The sequence below is a fragment of the Tiliqua scincoides genome, chromosome 6 (assembly GCF_035046505.1).
Source record: "Tiliqua scincoides isolate rTilSci1 chromosome 6, rTilSci1.hap2, whole genome shotgun sequence".
Lineage (NCBI taxonomy): Eukaryota > Metazoa > Chordata > Lepidosauria > Squamata > Scincidae > Tiliqua > Tiliqua scincoides.
The window spans coordinates 28,547,333-28,570,328 of record NC_089826.1 but is presented as its reverse complement, the minus strand read 5'-3'; the positions used below and the strand labels follow the sequence as shown (position 1 = coordinate 28,570,328).

The window sequence follows — 22,996 nt, the reverse complement described above, 5'->3', positions numbered from 1 at the left end:
GTCGAGACTTCGTTGGGAAGGACTTGTTCTCATCCCTAAAGAGGGACCTGGAAAATGAAAAGAAAAAAAAAGGTGAACCTGTGGGTCAAGGATAGTTTAAGGAAGCCCATTTGTAGCATGTGATAAAAATAGTCTAATTATTGTGCCAAGACAATCAAATTCTGCAATCTTCATAATTAGGCATGTTTGTATATACTTCCTTCACTTACACAATCCTATCCCCCAGGGTAGCATTGACACCGATGCAGCTACACTGATGGAGTGCATACTGCAACCAATGCTGGCTGGGTGGGTGGGATCAGACAGCCAGCAGATTTTAAGTAAATATTTTAAATTTGAAGTAAGTTTAAAGTGTTTTAAAAAGATATTTTCTACTTGCCTTCCAGGAGGCTGTCTGATCACCATTTTGCTGGCATAAGTCTGAGCAGAGAAAAGGGTCAGGGTAGCCTGGGAATGAGGGGAAAGGTTGATGGTTGGCAACCTTCAGTCTCAAAAGACTATGGTATAAGCCTACAGCACCCGGTATTCCCAGGCGGTCTCCCATCCAAGTACTAACCAGGCCTGGCCCTGCTTAGCTTCCGAGATCAGACGAGATTGGGCATGTGCAGGGTAACAGTTGATGCAAATTGCTGCTGGTGTGTGGTGCCCTAAATTTATTCTGCTCATTTTAGAATCAGGGTGTTGGTAGTAATTGCATCCCCTCAGCTTCTGAGAGCTTACTCAGCACTGCCACACAGTTCAAAGTCTCTCACTGTAACCCTAAGGCAGGGGTTCGTTCCCAAAGTGTATCACAGCACTGTAGGGCATTGTATCACACTTGCAGGGGCACTGTGAGATGACCCCAGTGGCCCCTCCTATCCTGTTCTCCTGGGTGCTGCCATCTTAGGTCTTGAGAAATTTGATGGCCCCCAAGCAGTGGCTTAGCTAAGGGGGTGCAGGGGGTAGCAGTTGCACCGGGCATCAAGCTTTAGGGGGGCAACAAACTGAGCTTGACACTAGTAACCAAAATTGTGAAAATCTAGGTATGTACGAATAATACCATCATGTTATATATCATTGGAAAGGTAATTTAATGCAAAATGCAAGGAAACCAATTACATTGGAATATCTGTATTCTATCAAAAGTTATGGCCAATTAACCAGAAAATGAAAGTACATGCTTTATGGAACAAAAAGTGGATTTTCTAAACTCAAAACAGACCTATGAGACTGATTCTTCTGAAAGCCAATGACATATTATTATGTTATTAACATGTTTTAATGACATGTTATTATGATATACAATGGAACCAATAAGGTGTTAATATGAGTCAGTTCTCATTCAAACCAATCAGGGGCACACTTTTTATTTATTTACTTAATTTAGGGTGCAATCCAAACTGCGACCTATGCCAGCCCAAGTCCCTTGGGCCAGCCTAAGAGGTTGCAAGCGTGCCATAAAGCACGTTCGTGCCTCCTCAAGGGGTATCCAAGAAGCGCCGGCCTGCAGAGGCTGACATAAGACCCTGTGCCAGCTTCCCCTCAGCCACTTGTGTCGGCCCGTCTGTGCCGACACAAGTGGAAAAGGTAGGCGGGGAGGAGGAGGGAGGAAGGTGTTCCTGGGTGGGGAGAGGGCAGGCAGTTGGCGGCCCTGCTGTAGGCGGGGAGTGGGTGGCGGGGCTGGGATCCGGCAGTTATGCTGGATCCCAACCCTTGTTCCCAGGGAGAACGGAGCGGCTTCAAGCCGCTCCGCTCTCCTTGGACTTGTGCCACCTCCAGAAGTGGCGCAAGTCCGAGGAGACCCATTGTGGCCAAAAGCCCTTACCCAGGGGTAAGGGGAAGTTTCCCCTTACCTCTGGCTGAACCGCTTCTGGCCACAATCCTGCACTGGATACAACGCAAGGCTCCTGACTTGCCTGTTCCAGCATAGGTTAGGATTGCACCCTAAATTTGATTTTGTCTTGGGGGAGGCTAAAAAACTTCTTCGACCCCAGGTAGCAAATATATGCCTTAGCTATGCTATTGGCTGGGGGGAGGTGGCAGAGCAAATGGGTGATGAGCTGCTGGGGGGAAGAGGCAGGTTTCTCCCCAATTTTCACTTTTTTAAAAACCTGGGGAATGATGTCACTTCTGGTTGTGACATCACTTCTGGTACATCATTTTGAGCTAGGCGCCGGGCTACATGATCATTAGCTATGCAACTTCCCCCAAGTTCAGGGATGTGCTCAGGCACGGAGCGACCCCACAACTTGACTCGATTTGTGAGACATAACCTGCAGCCATCATGATCTGACACATGATAAATTTTGAGTCTTTTGAACTGAGACGCAAGTCATTTTGAGAAATGAGTTGAATTGCGAGTCAGGGGTTTCCCTGAGTAAATCTTCACAGCCAAAAATAATAATAAACGAGCCTTAGGGTGCAATCCTAACCCCTCATGTCAGTGCTTTCCAGTACTGGTATAGTGGTGCCAATGGGACATGTGCTGCATCCTGCAGTTGGGTGTCATTCACGGAGGCCTCCTCAAAGTAAGGGAGCTGCATTGCCCTGATGGAAAAGCACTGACGTAAGGGGTTAGGATTGCGCCCTTAATTGACTCAATATGATTCAGTAAACCTGCAGTATCCACTATGCACTTAAGAGACACAAACACAAACTATGCTGGGAGACATCTGGGAAGAACTAAGGTTTCATCTAGCTATTGTACTCCACCTTAGAGAGGTTCACCTGACATGTCTCTATCCAAGAAACTATAACTTTTCCCTGCTTGTGTCATTTCTCTAGCACAGAAAACAATTTCGCAAAGCAAACTGCTTAAAATTAATGGCTAGATTGTCTCATGTGAAAAATGGCATTTTTATTGCATTTGGACAGGCTGTCTTCACATGTGTGCCATCACCACACATGGTGACCTACAGATTGAGAACTTTCCTGCGGCTTCCTACATGGAATAGCTTTCTGGGAAAGAAAATCACAGTGTGTCAAACAGATGTCTTGCACAGCTCTCATTTCAGCTTAGACATTATTTACTAGTTTGTCTCTCTGTCCAAACTCTCTCTTTCTTTATAGATTTACATGGCCGGTTATTTACTTGTGTGTTTATAACTGAATGACAAAACAGTGACCTGAGCTGACACAGAATTATGTGTTATGGATTTGAGCTCTGCTTGAGGAAAAGCGCCAGACTTTACGGAAATAAAAACAACCGCGCCAGTGGTGGCTGCAGGACAAATCTGTGCGGCTGTTTCTGCTTACATATTGCTGCAGCTTGTAAGTGCCCAGGCAACACATGCAACCAATCATCTCCACAAACTCCCCCTTCAAGGGAACATTGTGACCACGGCTATTGCTCATATCTTGATAAAAGGCTAGAGGAAAGAGGCATTTTCACTGCTGCAGATGTGAGTTCCTCGACCCAATTGGTTCGTGCATTCCATCCTCCCTGCTGACGCTGTCCTTTAAGAAGACACACAGCAGGCACAGCATCCAACATTTGTTTCTTTTAACAAGGCAACCCTTGAAAATACAAATCATGGGTCACAAGTTTTGGAAATGGGTAGAGGGACAAGTGGGCATGCCCGATCTCATCTGATCTCGGAAGCTAAGCAGGGTCAGGCTTGGTTAGTACTTGAATGGGAGACCGCATGGGAATACCGGGTGCTGTAGGCTTATACCATAGTCTTTCGAGACTGAAGGTTGCCAACCATGGAATCAGAAAGGTTCATTCTCTCTTGCACCTGTTTGAATGATACTTTTCTTCCAGAACCAGCTGTGATTCAAGGCATGGGTGCCCGCACTGCACATACGTCTTGCCTCTTCTCTCCCTTTCTAGGTTGCTTCTCTAAATTGCAGTTGGGGATTTCATCCAAAATGCCCCTCTAAACATGCTGTCACAGCTACTTTAAAGCTAGACTTCCCAGCATATGTAAAGGGGCATTTTTTTCCGAATGTGAACAGTGGCGGACCTGGGGTGGGGGGTGGGGGAAGCCCCAGGCGCCGCACTTGCCACACCCCCGCCGCTGCCACCTCTGCCTGCTGTGCCGCCCTGTCTGCCCATTGGAGCCATTCCGTGGGCAGGTGAAGACCCACATGGTACTCAGCAGCATGTAAAAAGCCTTCCGAGGCTCCCCTTGTGATCTTAAATACTTCTGGTTTTTGTCACAAGAAGCCTCAGAAAGCTTTTCGAGTCCGGCTAAGCATTGCACGAAGCTCCGATCCACTTGAATGAGTTTCCCCTTGGGAGGTGGAGATGGCATGTCGCAGATCAGCACCCTGGGTCACCACGGGGGCCAGGTCCATTACTGAACGTGAAAACTCACACTGCTCTCATCTGTCCTGAATTGCAAAGGCTAGGCAGGTAATCAACATATAATCTGAACTGCCTTTTTCTTTTGATAGAAAATAATTACTGTCGTAAAACAGGACATGTGAGGTCTTGGTCAATAACTCTTGAGGCAATGTGAATGTTTGGCCATTGCATCCAAACTGCTTTAGGAAAGCTGAGATTACCAGATTGGGCAGGAGGTCTGGTCTAGAGGGTTGAGCCTCCGTTTGCCTGAAGATAACATCCGAAGGTCGCCAGTTCGAGGCCACCGGCACCGTGAATGGCGAGACCTTGAAGCAGCTGACAAGCCCAGCCAAGTTATTCCACCTGCTCTCGGAGAGATGAAGGAGCTGCTTGTCAGCCTGCGTGGGAGGAATCTGGAGGCCAGAAAGTGATAACAGACCATAAAAGATCCATCGGAAATGTTGTGGTTCTTGAAAGATAGAACCTTTCTTCAATTGTAAAAGTCCCTACGGGGATTTAGAACAACCTGCCCATGTAAACCGCCTTGAATTAAAGTCTGAGAAGAAATGACCAAGAAAGGCGGTATATAAATGCCTGTATTATTATTATTATTATTATTATTATTATTATTATTATTATTATTATTACCACAGATCCAAAGAAGACTGCCCTGTCAGTATGTTCAAAATATATTAGCAGAGGGCTCTCCACTATGACATTATTCAATTACAGGTGTGCCCTTTATCTGTGGAGAATTCATTCCATGGACTCTTGTGGCTACAGAAACCAGGGAAATGGGGGATGCCTGTATTAATACTGTAGTGGCCCCCTGCCCACCCCATGCACCCCTTTCTGTTTAGTATTAGCTTTAATCAGGCATTCAGGCTGCCAACAGCCTGACCTCATCACTCTATAAGCCGGCATGCTTATAGTGACCTGTTGAAAGCAAGATACACTTCCCGGTAAGCCTTTAAAGAATGTTAATGAGTGCACGGGGGAGGGGGGGTTGGATCTGTGGATCCACGGATAATTGAAACCACAGATATTGTATCAGCAATATGGGCCTGCCCGTATATACATTATGCTGCTCCAGAAAAGGCCTCCTCTGATAAATCTCACGCAAAAGACGCTGTCTGTCAACAATGCCACCTGAGCTTCCATGGAAGTTGCAGATCAAGGAGTACTCATAGACTGCAAATCATTTAGATCATGTACACTGTAGTACTATTGGGTTCTGGGTACTTTGGGTGTACACTGGATGTCCTCCATGGTCAATTCTCCTCTGCAATGGTTAGGAGCAAGCAGAGCAAACAGCTCAGCTACCTGGCTTTTGTAACTGGTCGCAGAGGAGAGAGAGAGTTGAAGTACACTTAAACCTGAGTCGTCCTCCTCATTCTTGAAGAAGCTTCCCTGCGTCCTACTACCTCACATAGCAGGCAGATAGTCTGAGAGAACCCCCAGACTTGATCTCCTGAGCAGCTCCCTGCCTCATCCTTGGCCAGGGCTTCTAAAGACCACAGTACAAATGGAGTATGCTCCCATTGCTCCTTTCTCGGTGAGATGGACAGAGTGTAGTTTCCCAGTTAACCGCAAACAGGGACCAGGTGGACTTGATCAGCGCAGCTCTGAAAGGTTGTTCTGTTACCAGCTTCTGTTACCAACTGTTTGGCCTCCTCGGGGTCAAGATTATGTCACCTGGAGCAGGGTGATCAGAGCTGGGGTGGCTCAGGCGTGTGGGCGAACCCTATCGCATGAATGCTGCCAGTCCAACTTTCCATCAGTGTGGCTCAGTTGTTCTTCTGTATGTAAAATTATCCAGACCTGCACCTGCAGTGAGCAGATTGGTAGAAAGACTCATTTCCTCCCATGAAATGGGATTCTGCCTCGGTTTGTGGGCACAGAACAGCTGCTCAGCGCATACCCAGAGCCTCGACTGTTTGGAGCTAGGGTGTATGGCCACGTCTTTATATTCATCCATAAAATGAATCCAAAGGAAACCAGTGTGATTTACTTCTGAGATAAGTGTGTGCAGCATAGCAACCTGTTCTGCCAGTCTTAGTGCTCTTTGGGAACATTTAATCATTGCACATTAAATTACACAGAAAATTCTCCATGGCCATCTTGCCAGCTCAATGTATAGAGGAGGTGAAGGCTCAATCAAGTTTATTCCCCCCCCCCCCATTTCCTATGTGGTAGCATCTCTCCTTTAACAGTTTGATCAAATCACATCTAACACCCTGGTGCGATGAAAGTCTATTTTGAGTCGAGGATGCTCCAGGAAGCAACCTTCCAAGGCAAGATAGATATTCATCAGTGATGCACCATGACACACTGCCAAAATCGGAGAACATTACAAGCCAGAAACTGCCAGGAGAGCCTTATGTTAGTCTTCGAGATCGTTTTATACAAAACAGCGTGCTGCACCATCCACTAAGTCAATGAATTGGAAACATATTTTTTTCAAGTTCTGCAGACCTCGAATGTAAAAGAGGCCCTTCCTTGGAAGCACAACATTTAAAGCTAAATACCTTTGAGATTTTCCAATAAACTCTCACCAAGAAATGAAGCAGAAAAGACATATTTTCCTTTTATTCTAAGAGCAGCTGATCTATTTTTTAACATCCATGAATATGAAATGTGCACTCAAATGGCCTTTTCCTACTGCAACCCCCCTACAAAAGCAAAAGCATTCAAAACCTCCAGGCATACTACATTGAAACCATAGGAATACTGCAGAAGTACTTATTTTCTGCCACATTTAAAGGACATGTTGCTTTTTCATTCTTAAATTGAGTAAAAAAATCCTGCTGTTAACATGTTTTGAAAAATGTTATGGATGAGGAACTTTCCACAGTATAATTATATTCCAGTTGAGCTAAAACACTGTATTTTTTTTAATGCAGGTTATTACTTCTCCCCCCCCTAACTAATTTTTGTTGCCTGCTTGGTTTTGTATTTAACATCTCAAAATGATTATTGCAAAATTGCAGCTGCATATTGTAGAGGGTAATTCATGCCCCTGTTTTGATGTGCCCTTATGTAAATGCACCTCTTGAAGTCTTTAGCTGTTTGTACAAAACAGGATAAGGAGGACTCTAGACCTATGACACAAACGTGATCTTCGCATCCTAAGGAGGGCCAGTGGGATCTTGGGAATGAACTTCATTGGGAACATCTTTTAAGCCAGTGGTTCCCAACTTGTGGACCATGGACCACAGCTGGTCCATGAGACACTGAGAAGTGGTCCACGAGGTCCCAGAAAAAAGAGATGATTGCCTTTGATCACGTCCAGTATCTCGCTGAGTGAGTGCTCCCCCGTGGTCCACTGAAGTGTTGACTGAGACTGTGGTTGTTTCATTCTCCGCCCTCTCTAGTGGTCTGTGGGGGAATGCTTACTCAGTGAGATAACTTTCCACCTGGAATGAGATGTTGTCATCCAGTGTAGACTACACCAAGCTAAATGGACCAATGATCTGACTCTGCACAGGACATATTCCTAATTCTCTGAATGTAGCAAACAAGGGAACCATGCTTCAGTTCACATATTTGGGGAAGGGCTTGGTGCTTCACTCTCAAAATGCTTCTCTTTCCAAAATCATGGATTTCTCTGTATGGTAAGAGATTAATCCTGCAAGTATGATTCTTCCATCTCCAATCTTGCATGCTTCCTTCCACCAATGAAATTGGTTGGCTACACACAACTGGGTGGAACACTGGGTAGCATGTTTTCAGTTACCTCCACTTCTGTGAAGGACATAAAGAAGTTCAATTCATCAGCACTTTTTCCCATCAAGTGTCAATTATTATCTATGGGTCAATCTGTGGCTTAATAGCTTTTATTCTATGAGGAAGAAGACCTAGCCAGGGTTTGCAACTCTTATGACTCTTCAGCCTGAATATTTAACATAGGACGTAATCCTAACCAACATTCTAGCACTGAGGTAAGCGCAATGCAACTCCGAGGTAAGGGAACGAACATGGCATTACCTTTAGGAGGCCTCCATGACTGCCCCCCAACTGCAGAATGTAGCACATGCCCAACTGGCACAGCTATGCCAGATGGAAAGTTGTTTAGGATTGCACCCATAGTTATGTAAGCTGGATCTAGTTTACATGCAAAATGCAGAGCAGAAACCTAGCACTGTGTTTTGTTGTTGGCATCCTTCAGTCTCGGAAGACTATGGTATCGCGCTCTGAATGGTGGTTCTGGAACAGAGTGTCCTCTCCAGTGTGCAAAGCCTGGGTAAAGTAGGTACAGAGGATAGGCTGTTACCCATGCAGCAAATCCCCCCTCTCCACGTTGCTGAAATGGTCCAATGGAAAGGTAGAGGCCAATATGGTTGGTTCCAGCGGCGTCGCAGGAGTTGCCAGAACATGACTGTGTTCAGCCATGAACTGCCTCAGGGACTCCGACTCCGGATTTTGCCTCGAGGTTGACCCCTGAAGCCTTTTCCATAACTGGCTGTAGCCACAAGGCAGTGGAGGTTTGGGATCAGAGTTTTCCTTCTCTCAGATGAGCTGCCTTCCCAGGCTAACGAGTCCCATCTACCTGGTGGCTGTTTAGTCGCCTCTTACGACAAGTACAGCCAAACTGAGGGCCTATTCTTATCCCCAGCCCCCAGTGTTTTAGCAGGAATAAAATATAATAATGAAGAGTCCCTGACTACTTACCCAAATCACCTGCAGCACAGAAGATTAACCCTTAAGTTACCACACATAGGTCTCTCTCGCTCTCGCTCTTTCTCACACACATATACATTCTATGCCTGTAAGAGCTGAATGACCCACAGAAATTCAGTAAGTGAAAGTTTCTCCTTCACTTCATCTCCATGCTATGGAAAGTAAGAGCTACTGAATAGTCCCACACCAGTCAGTTACAAAAGTGGCAACACTACATCTAATGTATGTTGATGGCTCCTCCAATTTCCTGTGTCTGACCTAGAACATGGAAGTATGAAAGCACACAACATCCCAAGCAGTACAAGACCATTTCTCCTGTTCTTTGCCTTTTCTTCACACTGATGAGACTGCTACTCACTGCTGCCATCTAGTGAGTCATGGTACTGATGAAGCACCAAATGAAAGGCTGTCCTTTTCAAATGGAAAAGATGTGTTGGGAGGGCTTTTTGTTAAGAGTTGCTCAATAGGTCATCAAGACTGCTTTTATATTTCCATTCTCTTAGCTTCTCGGATTCTGAAATAGGGTGGACACTGAAATGTCACCAAAAATACAGTTTGAAGCTAGAAGGAACGTCTGAGAGCTTTCAAGGGAAGGCAATCAAGTTCTATGAAACCAGAAATTTCTCAAGGGGTTTCACACATCCCATGTCATTGAACTTTGATAGAGAAAGTTCAAAATACATCATAAGAAGCTAGTGTAACAGCCTAATGATAACAATGTCTTTCCCATGCCATTTGATGCAAATATAAAGTGCATTTCCAGTGTCTGTGATAGCAATCTTAAGGACACTTACTAGACTGTTAGTCCTACTGAACTCTATGTGACTTGCTTCTGAGTAGACATTTTAAAAATTACTTTGCGCATCAAGATCGTTCATCTCTAACCATCTCTTCTCCTTTGAAGAAAAACACAATTGGCATCCTTGGTACATATTTCTTTCCTAAAGGGAATGCCCACACAAATAATTGAATACATGTGCATAAACCACACCACAATGCTTGGTTTGTTGGATCAGCAGTGGGAACGCAGCCATTGAGTCATGGAAATAGTGATCCAAGTTATTCCTCTGAATGCTCTTCAGTGAGTCCTGGAGGGTTCTTTTGCCTTTGCCCATGGCATGTGACCCTCCTCTGGTGTTAGTGCATATCTGGAATACTAGGCAATGTACATTTCAGCGATGCTGTTTGCAGGGAAAACATCTGCGCACTGGTGATGGTGGCAGAATGTCACTGCTTGGAATATTTTTCATGGCTTGATGAAAAACAAAGTAGCCTGTCTTCTGTTTCCTACACACAACAGAGTGGGGAATGGAAGTGCATAAATCAGACATCATGTTTATTGCCTGTGGGTAGAGTTGATCATGTCCTTGCGCTTTCCCTTTTCTCCTCTATCGCCCAGTTAGTGTACATGTTTATTTTCCTCTAGTTTTTTCTTTTCTTTTTGTGCAGCTGTGTCACTCCAGCACTGCTCATGGTGCTCTATTGTAATGTTTTCAGGCAAAGGCAGTTCAAGATACTTTGGTGCCTGAGGTGGTGAACCCAAATGGCTCAAGCTAGATGGTGGTAAAATATAATCCATGTATAAATGGACAATTCTTCATCCTATAAGGGCATCCCCACACCTTCCCAATCAGCCTCAATTGTGAAAGATTAGAGCATAAATACAAGGATTCTCTATGGGCAGAGCAACACATATGCAAATTGTGCAACAAAATCCTGGCTGCCAGTTTTGTTACGGAAAAGCAGCTTCATAAAGGTGAGTTTTGGAGTGGAAACATCATTGGGGCAAACGGTGTACTGCTCCGAATGCCCCCTTCCATCATTGCTTCGCATTCCAAGGTTTCAGATGCATGCCTGGATCTCTTCAGAAAGAAAAACAATATGGGAAAAGTTGCAGTACAAAAGCAGTTAATGGGGAAAGAATGAAACCATTTTTTCCCAGATTACCTTGCTTGTCTCCAATAGTATGGGACATTGGAATTTTCATATATGCATAAACAGGTTGTTATGTATGCAAGTTATGCAGGATCGAAATCCTGCATAACCAATTGGACCAGTCTTATGGCTGGCCAATTGGGTGGTGGATCGAAATCCTACTGTCCGATTAGTTAGCCTACCAATCAGGCGGTCTGAGATTGTTTCAACAGCACCAATCGTGGGGAATCTGGGCAGAGCTAAGGGGTATAAAGCAAGGGGTGTTTGCCTTATGTGTTCATTGCTAGGTTCTATTCTAAAGATGGAATAAATGTGTTGAGCTGTTATCTCTTGGCCTTCTTTCATTCGCATGGACCCACTATTTAATACAGGTGTCCCCCTATATCTGCGGGGGATGCATTACAGGGCAGATATGGAAACCGTGAATACGGAGAACCCTCTCTCTGCAGCCACCACACCCATTAACTTCCTGCTTCCTGTTAACGCTTGCTTAATCTCTTCAAGTGTCCAGACTACCTGTTGCAAGGTAATCCCAAATGTTGCAGGGTAATCCCAGATGTTGCAAGAGATCCCAAGATTCAAAAGCAAACTCAGTAGGCTGTAGTGATCAAATCCAGGCCTTTATTGTAATCCATTGACCAACCTAACAACAGAACATTTCCAAGCTTTGAGAGTGAATATTCAGCAAAACGTTGTATTCCAAAACACAGTGTCTCCAGGGAACATTTCCAAGCTTTGAGAATGTGTGCGAGTCAGAAGTGAGAAGAAGAGAGAAGCATGTGTGTGTGAGAAGTAAGTGAAGTAAAGCACTGTAAATCTATCCACGTCTCCAGGGATTCACGTCCAAGCGTGGAGAGTGTGTGAGAGTGTGTGTGTGTGTGTGTGTGTGCGCGCGCATGTCAGAAGTGAGAAGGAGAGGAGTGCAGAGCGCCCTCCTCAGCTTGCTTTTATACATTTCTCATTGGAGACATTTCATTGGTGGGTTACAAATCACCAGTTGTGCAGATTACGCAATCCCATGAAGGCCCATAACCAGGGAGACAGACCACGGACAGACTGCACTTGCTCCCAGTGTGGAAGGGATTGTCACTCCGGAATCGGCCTTTTCAGCCACACTAGACGCTGTTCCAGAACCACCATTCAGAGCGCGATACCATAGTCTTTCGAGACTGAAGGTTGCCAACAACAACATCCAACATGTACAATTTACAGATTTTGACCAGGCAGTAGGTGGTACTGCAACCCCTTTGTTCAAAAGCTGACCTCATCTCATCATGAAGTTCTTTTGGCCTTCGAAATGTAACTTACTTATCATGGGGTTTTGCGGGCACAGCTAAAAGAAAATTGCTGCGAAATGGTTTTCTCTGGAAACCTGACCTTTGCAATGTTAACCGGAAATGGTTTTGATGTTATGTCCTTTTAAACCCTTTAATGCAGTTAGACCTCTATAACTTACTTAGGATAAGTTCATATGTTAGTTACACTTGTTGAGGCACCAAACTGGTCTTAAAATATTAAAGACTTAGTAAAGATAAAAGATGAAGCTGTCTAATATGCTTCTGTGATATAGCTACAAAAATCTTATATAGCTACCTACTTATATGCCTATATATAAAGTGTTTAGCTTGAAGCAATGATCCTGTGTGTTAAAAAGGAACACAGACCGATTTTAAAATCACAAACAAATTTTTTTCCCTCTCTTTTGGAGAAAAAGGGCTGTTCATTCAAATGCATTCTTATCTACTGTGCCGCGAACATCTGCGGCGTGCGGCTAAGTTCAGCCAAACGCTTGATTTTGAAACCAAAACCATTTAAAAAACCATTTTTTTTACTCTGTTTAACTTACACATACAAACAGATCAGAAACATACATTTCAGGTAAGCATTCCTGCTAAACTTCTACTGATAACACCTTCTATCATACCTAGCTGCTGTTGCACTATAAGCTTGCATGCTTATAGCATTCAGTAAAAGGGAGACACATTTTTGCTTGGTGCCACTGATAAGAACATAAATGAAGTTAATGGGCATGGGGGTGCAGAGAGCATGAAAAACCTTGAATGATTAGATCCGTTGATACCAAGTCTGTGAATACAGGGAGGATGCCTGTTTGTGTGACATTTGTCTCTGCTACAGGACGGTGAAAAACAAGTATCTACACTAAGTAGAACCTAGTGTCTACACTGACTGCTAATTTACCCAGGGTTAAGCAGGCATGTAAGAGAGGCTACAGGTAATGCCCAATAATAGCTGCATGGGCATGGAAAGGAGCTGTGGGGGAGATCAGAGGAATGGTAATGCACACAGAACCAACCAAAACTCAAATTGAAATTGGCAGCTAGATTTTTCATGGAAGCCTGCTGATTAAGGTTGGGAATGGCCAGTTGGGCTTCCTCTGGCAATCTGTGCAAAGCCTTATTGAACACTAAGTTGTGGTTCTGCTAGCAATAAGCAATCCTGCTTTAGTAGTGAGGGTTCAAATAGGCGACCTTGAGAGCCCTTCCAGCCAACAGTGTAGCTAGAGGGGGTGCAAAGCACATTAAGGGCGCAATCCTAACCAACTTTCCACCACTGGCATAGCTGTGCCAGTGGGGCATGTGCTGCATCCTGCAATTGGGAGGCAGTTATGGAGGCCTCCTCAAGGTATGGCAATGTTTGTTCCGTTACCTCGAAGTTGCACTGCCCTTATGTCAGTGTGGGAAAATGGGTTAGGATTGCACCCTAAGTTTTGCAGGGTGCCTCACCACAGAATGCAAGTGGCCCCTCCCCCTCCCCTTTGAAGCCATTCTGGGCCACTAAAGCAAAATGGAGGCAATGGCGCTTGCACACCACAGGGCCACTTGCACACAGCGGTGAGGTGTCTGCGAGACTTAGTGCTTTGCACCCCCTCTAGCTACGCCACTGCTTCCAGCCTTTCTGTGGCATAACTGATGGACGCTCATTTATGTTGTCCCTTTCAAGATTGTTGTCGTGATTCTTGGGAGGTTGAAATCGTCACATTTGGAGCAGCAAGGAGGACATCAGTCCTTTGAAAACTGACACGGTGTCCTGCCACTGCAGTGACATTTTTGCCTTGGGGATAATCTGGCACTGTGTTTCCTTCATTGGCAACTCAGCTATCTGTAATATTTGATACTGGGACCATAACTGCATATAAACCTACAGGGGAAAAAAAAACAAAAAAAAAACAGCTGACCCTATTATTTGCTAATTATAGCAACTAGAGTTGTGTATTCATAGCACTTCATGATGCCTATTAAACACTATTATTTTCAGTACATCTCCAGGGCCAAGTCCAATAGCTTCGACTGTTCACTCTTCATTTTTTTAATACCATCAATATTCCCCATGGCAACACACAGAAGCTTTTTAAACAGCAAGGAGATGTGCCTTCCAGGCACCAAGATTTCTGGTTTAAATAAGGCAAAATTGAATTTGCAGAAGCAACTGGGCTCTGTGGGTTCTTTTTTTTTCTGTTTCTTTCTGTGTTTGTGTAGGAGCTATCTTAAGTTACTTTTTAAATTAAATGTCAAGGTAGCTTGGCACTTGAAACACAGTATGTGCGTGGCGTTTTGAGGGAAAGCTGTCAGCTTGCCGTCTCTCTTGCTGTCAAATTGCCATCTGCCTCCGACTGATTAGTTTAGGCTAATGGAGCCCTGTTTGGCAAGGGACTTGGATGACAAATGCGGTTCAATAAAATGTAATTTGGGGCAGGAAAAAAAGACCATGTGCAAGGCCACTCATTTGTCTTTGTAAGATTGGGGCTTATTGATATTAAATTATTCAAGGATTTTAGTAGCTTGCCCCCCCCCCCCCCCAAAAAAAAAAAAAAATTGGATCCTTTTTAGACATGAGTCTCTCATTTACTCCAAGCTCTAGATTCTCAGAACTCTCCTTGAGCATTGCTACTGTTCTGGCAGCGAGATCATGCAATGCGGGAAAGACCAGTTTTTGCTCCAAAAGCAAATGTACTCACACCATGTGAAACTGGCATGATAAAATTCTTCAGTGGTGACTTTTCCTGTACCCCAAAAATACTCTAGATGAAGTCTAATGTATTTAGTAGACCTCAAGATGATGTGGTGAGTAGACCACAAGAGGAGGTCTACTCAAGATGAGGGCTAACACACTCAAGATGAGGTCCAATGTTTACCATGAACACACAGCAATCATCTTAAAATGTAGGAAAAAGAACTAGCAACAAATACCAAATGAAAGTGCCATGTACTGAGTTATATCAGTGCTCTGTTTATCTCACTGGTCCATTTAGCAGCTGGTCTCTAGGGTCCTGGACAGTAGTCTTTCCCACCCCTACCCAGGGATGGGAACTAGAGTCAGGTGACTTGAGTCCGAGTTGCAAATTCATGGATTCATGGATGGGCTGGTCCTGCTCTGCTGAGCCAACTAACTAATCCTTGACTGGGGAAAAGAAGTAGAAGAGCAAAGACAATCCTTGCCTTAAATAAGGCCAAATTCTAGATCACATGAAATGCATTATTCCGCCCTGTGTTTGTTTTTCTTCAGTAAAAAGTTGCGGTTGTGAGCCATGATCTGGATTGGGGCTATGATGAGGGGCACAGTGGATATAACCATTTCCTCCTGCTATAATTTCAATCTAGGTTGGGCACCCATGGTGCCTGTTGGTTTGCTCTGGGCCGGAGTCTGCTCTTCAAAGGGTTAATCCACCTCAAGTTTGGATTCAGAGCCCCCTAAAGTCACATCTAGTTTGGCCTTCAAGTCAGGAAAGAAACTGGAATTGAGGCAGCCTCAAGCTAGTGCTGCAAAGCCACCTGGAAGAGAATGTACTCTAGCGAATCAACTAGGAGTTCAGTCTCTTCTCTGTTTCAATAAAAATTATTTATATATTTACATTTATTAAGCCAAGGACCTATCCTCCCTTTCTACTGATGGAAAGATTTTCAGATTCTTGTCAATGATGCAATGCCAAACAGTCACAGACCTTTAAAAGCGTTTGGAGGCTTTTATTTACAGCTATTTACAGTTAATAGATTCCGTTTGGATACAGACGTTTACCCTTCGCTTCTTTCTTAGTTTCTCAGAGAACCACACCCAGAACCTCATATTCATAAGGTGGAACAAACAAGTTACCCATGTGATACTGTATGTCACTTCCACCTCCTTATTGGGCATATTTTGACACTGGTGCATGGTTCCTGCTCTAACTAGGAAGTCATTTTGCCCTTCTAAGGAAAAGTTCCTGGCCCACAACTTTGGTTACACAAGACCCAGGGAATTTTCCCTGGAAGCTATGATGTGCATATTCTCTTTGTTCAGGTCACTTTGAAATAATGGCTTTCCTGTTCTGTTTTAAGGAAAACACCAGTCTTTTTCTTGGCTCCTATTTCAGTTATTTTTCTCAACAAGTGAAGATAGGTTAACCCTCTAAAATCTCTATCACTACTCATTTACAACTCAAGGTGGCTTACAAAGATTAAAACAATTTATAAAAAGTACACTAAATAAAACTGCCAATGAGCAGCATAATATATAATTCATCTTGCAAGCTGAGAGAGAGAACAAATCGTTAAAAAAAAATCCAGCCAGCAACCAGATATACTCAAACTACAGAACAATATATAACTAAAGAACAACTGCAAAAGAAATACCCCTTGCTTACCTCACTGGTGGCCCAGTTCTGTTCAGATGCTGTGCCGACAGCACACAGATGCTGGCATGACATCCATCATATCCTAAGCCCATTCTGACAATACCACACCAATGGCATGACAAGGGCCAAATGCCACACCTGTCCTGACAAATCAATACTGGCACAACCTTTCCCAGTAACACCCCCAGCATCAATGCAAACACCAATACAGCCCCATTATCTATGGAGTAGGGTCCTTACTTCAGTGCATCATTGGCATGATGTTGGTGTGTCATCAGCATGAAGACTGTGTGTCATTGTTGGCATGTCACCCTTGTGTCATCACCATGATGCTGGCACATCATCCTTGTGACATTCATGTATCATCGGTTTGATGTCCAAGGAGCCAGTCCTAGCAGCCCCAATCAACCACATCCCTTCAGCCCCAACACTAGGAATTAAAGAAGCACTACCAAGGTGAACAGAGCAAGGGAGTGAGGGAGCAGTTGCGAGGTCAGTCAAGGCACTTTCCCTCATCAGCAAGGCGCTTGCCTTTTGCATGGCTGGCCAGAAACAGCTCTGACAGGCACAAAAAGAAGGGGGACAGGTCTAGATCCCAAACCAGCTACTTCATAACGTTGCTCTCTAACCAGCCAGTTTCAGGAGGAGACAGGCAAAGGCAGCTCGTGGAACATTTAGCATCCTGCATCACTGCAAACAGCAGACCTGGTTGGGAGGCTATAGCACACGGAGCTATCAGAGTGGGCCAATCACTGGGCTGGCATGTGACACAGGGTGCCTACTGCAGCAGCCCGTCCAGCAATTCATACCTCCACATACACCATGCCCTTTTCTTTATCACTGGCACCTACTGGCATAGCTATCAGTTTGCCACTCCTTCTGTCCTCCTGCCACTGCCCACTATATACCAAAGTAGCAGAAAACAGGAGGCTCATGTTCACTGAGGAGCATTCCCCACCAAAATTCAAGTGATGTCCAAGCTACATTGGCAAAGTGTTCTTCCTGTGTTGCACCGACTTCTATGTAACTTTCATTAATGTGTGGGCTTACACTGGTGGGGCTGTCATTGTACCAGTGTATATGGAGTTATACTGGTGTATCCCAAGAATAGGTCTGGGTCTTGAGTAGTCCTTGGTTTTGGTACCTAAAAGGAAGACAGGCAGAAGAGAGAAGAATGGAACATGCTGGGCTCATCCATCTTGCAGGACATAGCTGGGGGGGGGAAGTCAAAATAAAAGGGAAATAATGCAACATTGGCTGCAAAAGAAACTGTGAAGTGAGCTACCCAGAGACCAGGAAAAGTGGCACTAGTTTTTAGTCCTGGCTAAAAGAATGAGTAATATACAACTGGGGCACAATTGGAGGCCAAGTCTAACTAAGCACCGGACACGGTCTTTTCATATTCTGTGAGTATCTGGGGTAGAGATTTTATTTTTGCAACCTCAACTGCAAAGAAGCCAGGCTCCAAATAGATTTTACTATGATTGCACTAGAACAGTGCTCAAACTTTTTAGAGGCCCTACAGGCTTCTACCTGATTTCTAAATGCCAAGGGTTGTGGCTATAATGGTGATTGGGCAGCAGTACTCCTCCCCCATAGCAACTTGTTTAAGCCTTGATGCACACAGCCTAATCTGCCCTGTCAGTTTTACGAACCATTAAAAATCCACTAGTGGGTCCTGAACCCGAAATCTGAGAACTACTGAAGAACTTTGATGAATTTAAGCACACGAGAATGAACAGTAATGTATTATGTGTCTTATTTCTGAGTGGCTGTAACAGAAACTAAGGCTGCAATCCTAACCACACTTTCCTGAGAGTAAGCCCCATTGAACAAAGTAGGACTTACTTCTGAGTAGACCTGGTTAGGATTGTGCCCTAAGTGGCTAAACCCTCCATCCTTGAGAAAGCCGGTGAAACTTTTTAAAATGTAATATTGTACAATGCCCTGGAAACCCTCTTCGAATCATTCTTTCACTATCCTTATGAAGGTTGTCAGCAGCTTGTGCAAAACACATAGCCATGATGGAGCCAAAAAGTGGCAGTTTTACTCCATTGATGAAAGTGAGAAAGTTAAGCACATTACACAGGCCTACAAAATTGAGGGTCAGAAAGGTTTTTCTCAAACTTTATGGTGGTTTGATATGAATTTGGGGTGCTGATTCCAAAAATGGCATCCGTTTTGCCCTATCATGTCTAGTTTTGGAGATATAGTATAGCCTCATTAGTGAATGGTTCAAACAGCTTCCTCATGAGGAAGCCGTGGTGTAGACTTCCTCATGAGGACACTGCTTGAACCATTCACTAAAGAGGCTATATCTCCAAAACTAGACGTGATAGGGCAAAACAGATGCCATTTTTGGAATCAGCACCCCAAATATACCCAGGAATTGGTGTAACGTTTAAGGAAGCAAAATGTGTGTTGGCCTGTGTTGTCAGTTTCTGTATGTCAGCATTTGGGCTAGTAGAAACACTTACAGAGACCAAGACTGCAATCCTATATACACTTTCCCTTTGAACACTATGGGACTTACTTCTGAGTAGACATGCATAGAATTGTGCTGCAAGAAAGATGTGGAGACTTTATATTTTTTGTACATTTTTGACCACAGAATGGAAAGAAAGACAGTTCTTTAATGAACTGTGATCAAAAGGAGTAGGGTGGAATCTACTTTTCCAAGACATTTCCAATACCTTGTGAACACAGTAATGCCTGAAATTGTTAGATCTGGGTTATTTCTCAAATCAAAGACTATTGTTTTATTGGGCTAGTCGTGCAACTCTCTCTCTCTCTCTCTCTCTCTCTCTCTCTCTCTCTCTCTCTCTCTCTCTCTCACTGTGATTTTAATTAACTGTCATTGAATCAAGCTAAAGTGCATTGCCCTGGACAAGACTCCAACAGTGCCTATTACAATATTTATGTATGCTTATTTTTTTTGGCTGAAATTCTAAGAAGCTATGTGGAAAGATCTAGAGAAGTACATGGGTAGTCTTCTGTTTCTCCAACAGGTACTGATATGATTGGATAGGCAAGCTGATTGAATAAAAACTTGTTTCTTCAGCCATGTGAGCTACTACCACAAAAATATGAAAGACGTCTCTGCCTCATTTTGTGGCCCTCCGCCAAATGCACATGTATCTAGGATTGCAACCTTTGTGTCATTTTTATTACACGAAAATTTGCATACTCTCTAGATTGGGGTGGGCAAACCCCTACCCACAGGCCATTTGTGGCCCTCTCTGGCCTGCAGGGAGCCTCCAGTCTCCAATGAGCCTCTGGCCCATCAGAGACTGTTGGAGCCCATGACTGCCAGTCACGACTACCAGATGCGAGCTGCTGGCCGAGTTAGAGCAAGGCTTTTATAATCATGTGTTTTCTGCTTTTTCCTGGGGATTATTTTACCCCCCCCCCCCTTGTCTCTGAACAACTTATGTCTCCATGTGTTTCTGGCTTGGTCTGTATTCACTGTGCAAGAGGTCTGGAGGCAAACAGTTCATAGTTCTCATGTGGTTCTACATACCTGTATTATAGCTCTCATGTGTATTACGAGAACGTATAAATACGTACGTATAAATAAGCTACGTATGTATAAAATACGTACGTATACATACGTATAAATAAGCTCAGTAAAATTCATTCATTCATATATGTTCTGTTTCTAATGTATTCATTTATGTAAATTTATTCAAATTTGAAATGTAAACTAATTCTTTTTTCCTGACCCCTGACACAGTGTCAGAGAGATGATGTGGCCCTCCTGCTAAAATATCTGTCCACCCCTTCTCTAGATAATGAGCCTTCAGGACAAGGAAAAAGAAAATACGAGCCTGATGAATCCTTCCTTTCATGAGGTACCTGCTTTTCCTCCTGGCTGATCCTTGGCTGGATACAGCAATGCACATGGACGTTATCTTCTACAGGGACCTGTTCACACACTCTCCACCACATGAAGATCCAGCTAGCCTGCTCTTAGCCAGAATGATGAATACAGGCTCAGAGCATGAGGAATCCATGTTTGCAGCCTTGGAGAGGTGCTGGATGTTTGCTGTATATACTGGTGGCCTGCACAGACCATATGAGGCACTGGCTGCATGTCCAACTAGCTGTGCATCTGGGAGAATGGATCATACGCTATATTTTTACAATTCGTACTGTGCCTGCTTGAAAGCACTGGAATTGAGCCTTACTCTGCCCCTATTCTAGCATACCCCTTTGGTGAAGAGCTATGATGCAGGAAACTAATTTAATTTTGCAGGGCACAGCAATACATTATTTTAATGGAATCCATCCTCCATAGATTATTGAAATAATTGGATGCAATATCAATACCAATATACCTGGTTGAACTCCTTTGCACGTTGGTATAGATCTTTCTGCCAGAATCTATTATGGCTTAACATCTCTCTTTGATCCACAGTTTCTTCCCAAAGACCAGAAACTAGGATCAAGTGAAGTTTTTTATTATTATTATTATTAATTATTAACAGTATTTATATACCGCTTTTCAACTAAAAGTTCACAAAGCGGTTTACAGAGAAAAATCAAATAACTAAATGGCTCCCTGTCCCAAAAGGGCTCACAATCTAAAAAGATGCAAATGAATACCAGCAGACAGCCACTAGAACAGACAGTGCTGGGGTGAGGTGGGCCATTTACTCTCCCCCTGCTAAAAAAAAGGAGCACCCACTTGAAAAAGTGCCTCTTACCCAATTAGCAATCTCATATCAGAGTTTGTGGTTCAGAGCAGGCAACTTAAAAAAACTTATATATGATTAGGAGACAACCATGTATGGGATGAAAAATTGAGTTTCAATAATGAACTGCTAGTATAGCCATCCATTGTGAGCTCACTGTAGATAAAATGATTCGTATGATTATTTGAACAGTATATAAAGTACTTTTTATCAACAGCATTAACAGCGGTTCAACTATTTCAAAGGACTTACAGCCCAATCCTGATGGTACCCTCTGGATCAGTGGTGCCAAAGTGGCTACTGCTATATCCAGCGGAGGCTGGGAAGCTGCTGGAGGTCTCCTAGGAGGAAACTCCCAAGCTCCACAAAGGGGCTTTTCAAGTCTGTGCTGGTTATTTTGCTTTACTCCCTTACGTGTATAGCGTGTATAGGATTGCAGCCTTAGAGTCCAATCCTAAAGTGGCCCAGTGCAAGTGCTGGTGCAGGGTGCTGTAAATGTGCTGTAAAGCTCATTCATAGCATCCTCAGAGTAGGAAGTGCTGGTGCTGGGCCTGCACTAGTAAGGTGCTGGGTCCAGCGCCGGCAAAAGGAGGATGTGCCACCACTGGGGGTAAGTGTGAATGATGGGCGGCAGTGCAGCCTCTGGATGGTGGGGGAGGGCAGAACAAGGGTGGAGGCAGGGGGGAACTGGAGTGGGAGGGGGGCGAGGCTGGTGGAGCTCTGCTCTGCTGTATCCTGAACTCTGTGTTGTACTGGAAGGCCCGACTGGAAGGCAAAATAGCTGGTGCAGACTTGAGAAGCCCCATGGTGAGGTTCCCTCTGAGGGGACCTCCAGCTGCTTCCTGGCACCCACTGGATATAGCAGTAGACGCTTTGGCACTGCTCCAGTGGGTGCCGCGAAGCTCCAAATTGGGCTGTGAGACTCTTTTCATTTTTATATAGCACAACAGTGAGAATGAATATTTCTGATATCTACAACTTAGCTTCAAATCCTAACCAACTTTTCAGCGCTGACAAAGCTGTACCAGTGGGGCAAGTGCTGCATCCTGCAGTTGGGTGGCAGTCACGGAGGTCTCCTCACAGTAAGGCAATGTTTGTTCCCTTACCTTGGAGCTGCATAGATTGTATATCAATGCTGGAAAGTTGGTTAGAATTGTGCCCTTAGTTGTTTTGTTCTTGCCTGATTATTTGCAGGCTTGAATTTTGATTTCCATGCCACTGCAGTAAATAGGAATAAGTAGCTATGGAAATGGAACCAAAATTCTCCTTCATTCCCCCCCCCCCACTCCCGTTGATACGATGACTCTAATATTAGATTCTCAAGATGGTTCTAATGATAAGGGCAGGGCATAGTCATTCCAATTATTAAGGTTTACAGAAGGCTATGTGATTTATTAAGTATTCATTTACATTGAATAAGATTATGTGTGAGAGAATGAGAAAGCTGGTAGTGGCAGGACTATATGCTTTATATACTGGAAGTAAAATGACTTTACATTTTTGGAGTGGCTCTAGTATTAATCCAAATATAAAACGCTTTCTCCTTCTTCTTCTCCTCCTTCTCCTCCTCCACCACCACTACAGTATTTACATACCGCTTTTCAACTAAAGCGGTTTACAGAGAAAAATCAAATGACTAAATGATGATGAAAAAATCAAATGATGGCTCCCTATCCCAAAAGGGCTCACAATCTAAAAAGATGCAAAAGAACACCAGCAGACAGCCACTAGAAAAGACACTGCTGGGGTGAGGCGGGCCAGTTACTCTCCCCCTGCTAAAAGAGGAGCACC

At 44.1% G+C, this 22,996-nt stretch overlaps 1 pseudogene; it reads right to left on the bottom strand.

Moving 5' to 3' along the window:
• Positions 1–507: 507 nt before the first annotated feature.
• Positions 508–627, bottom strand: LOC136656633 (5S ribosomal RNA; annotated as a pseudogene).
• Between the last annotated feature and the right edge of the window lie 22,369 nt (positions 628–22,996).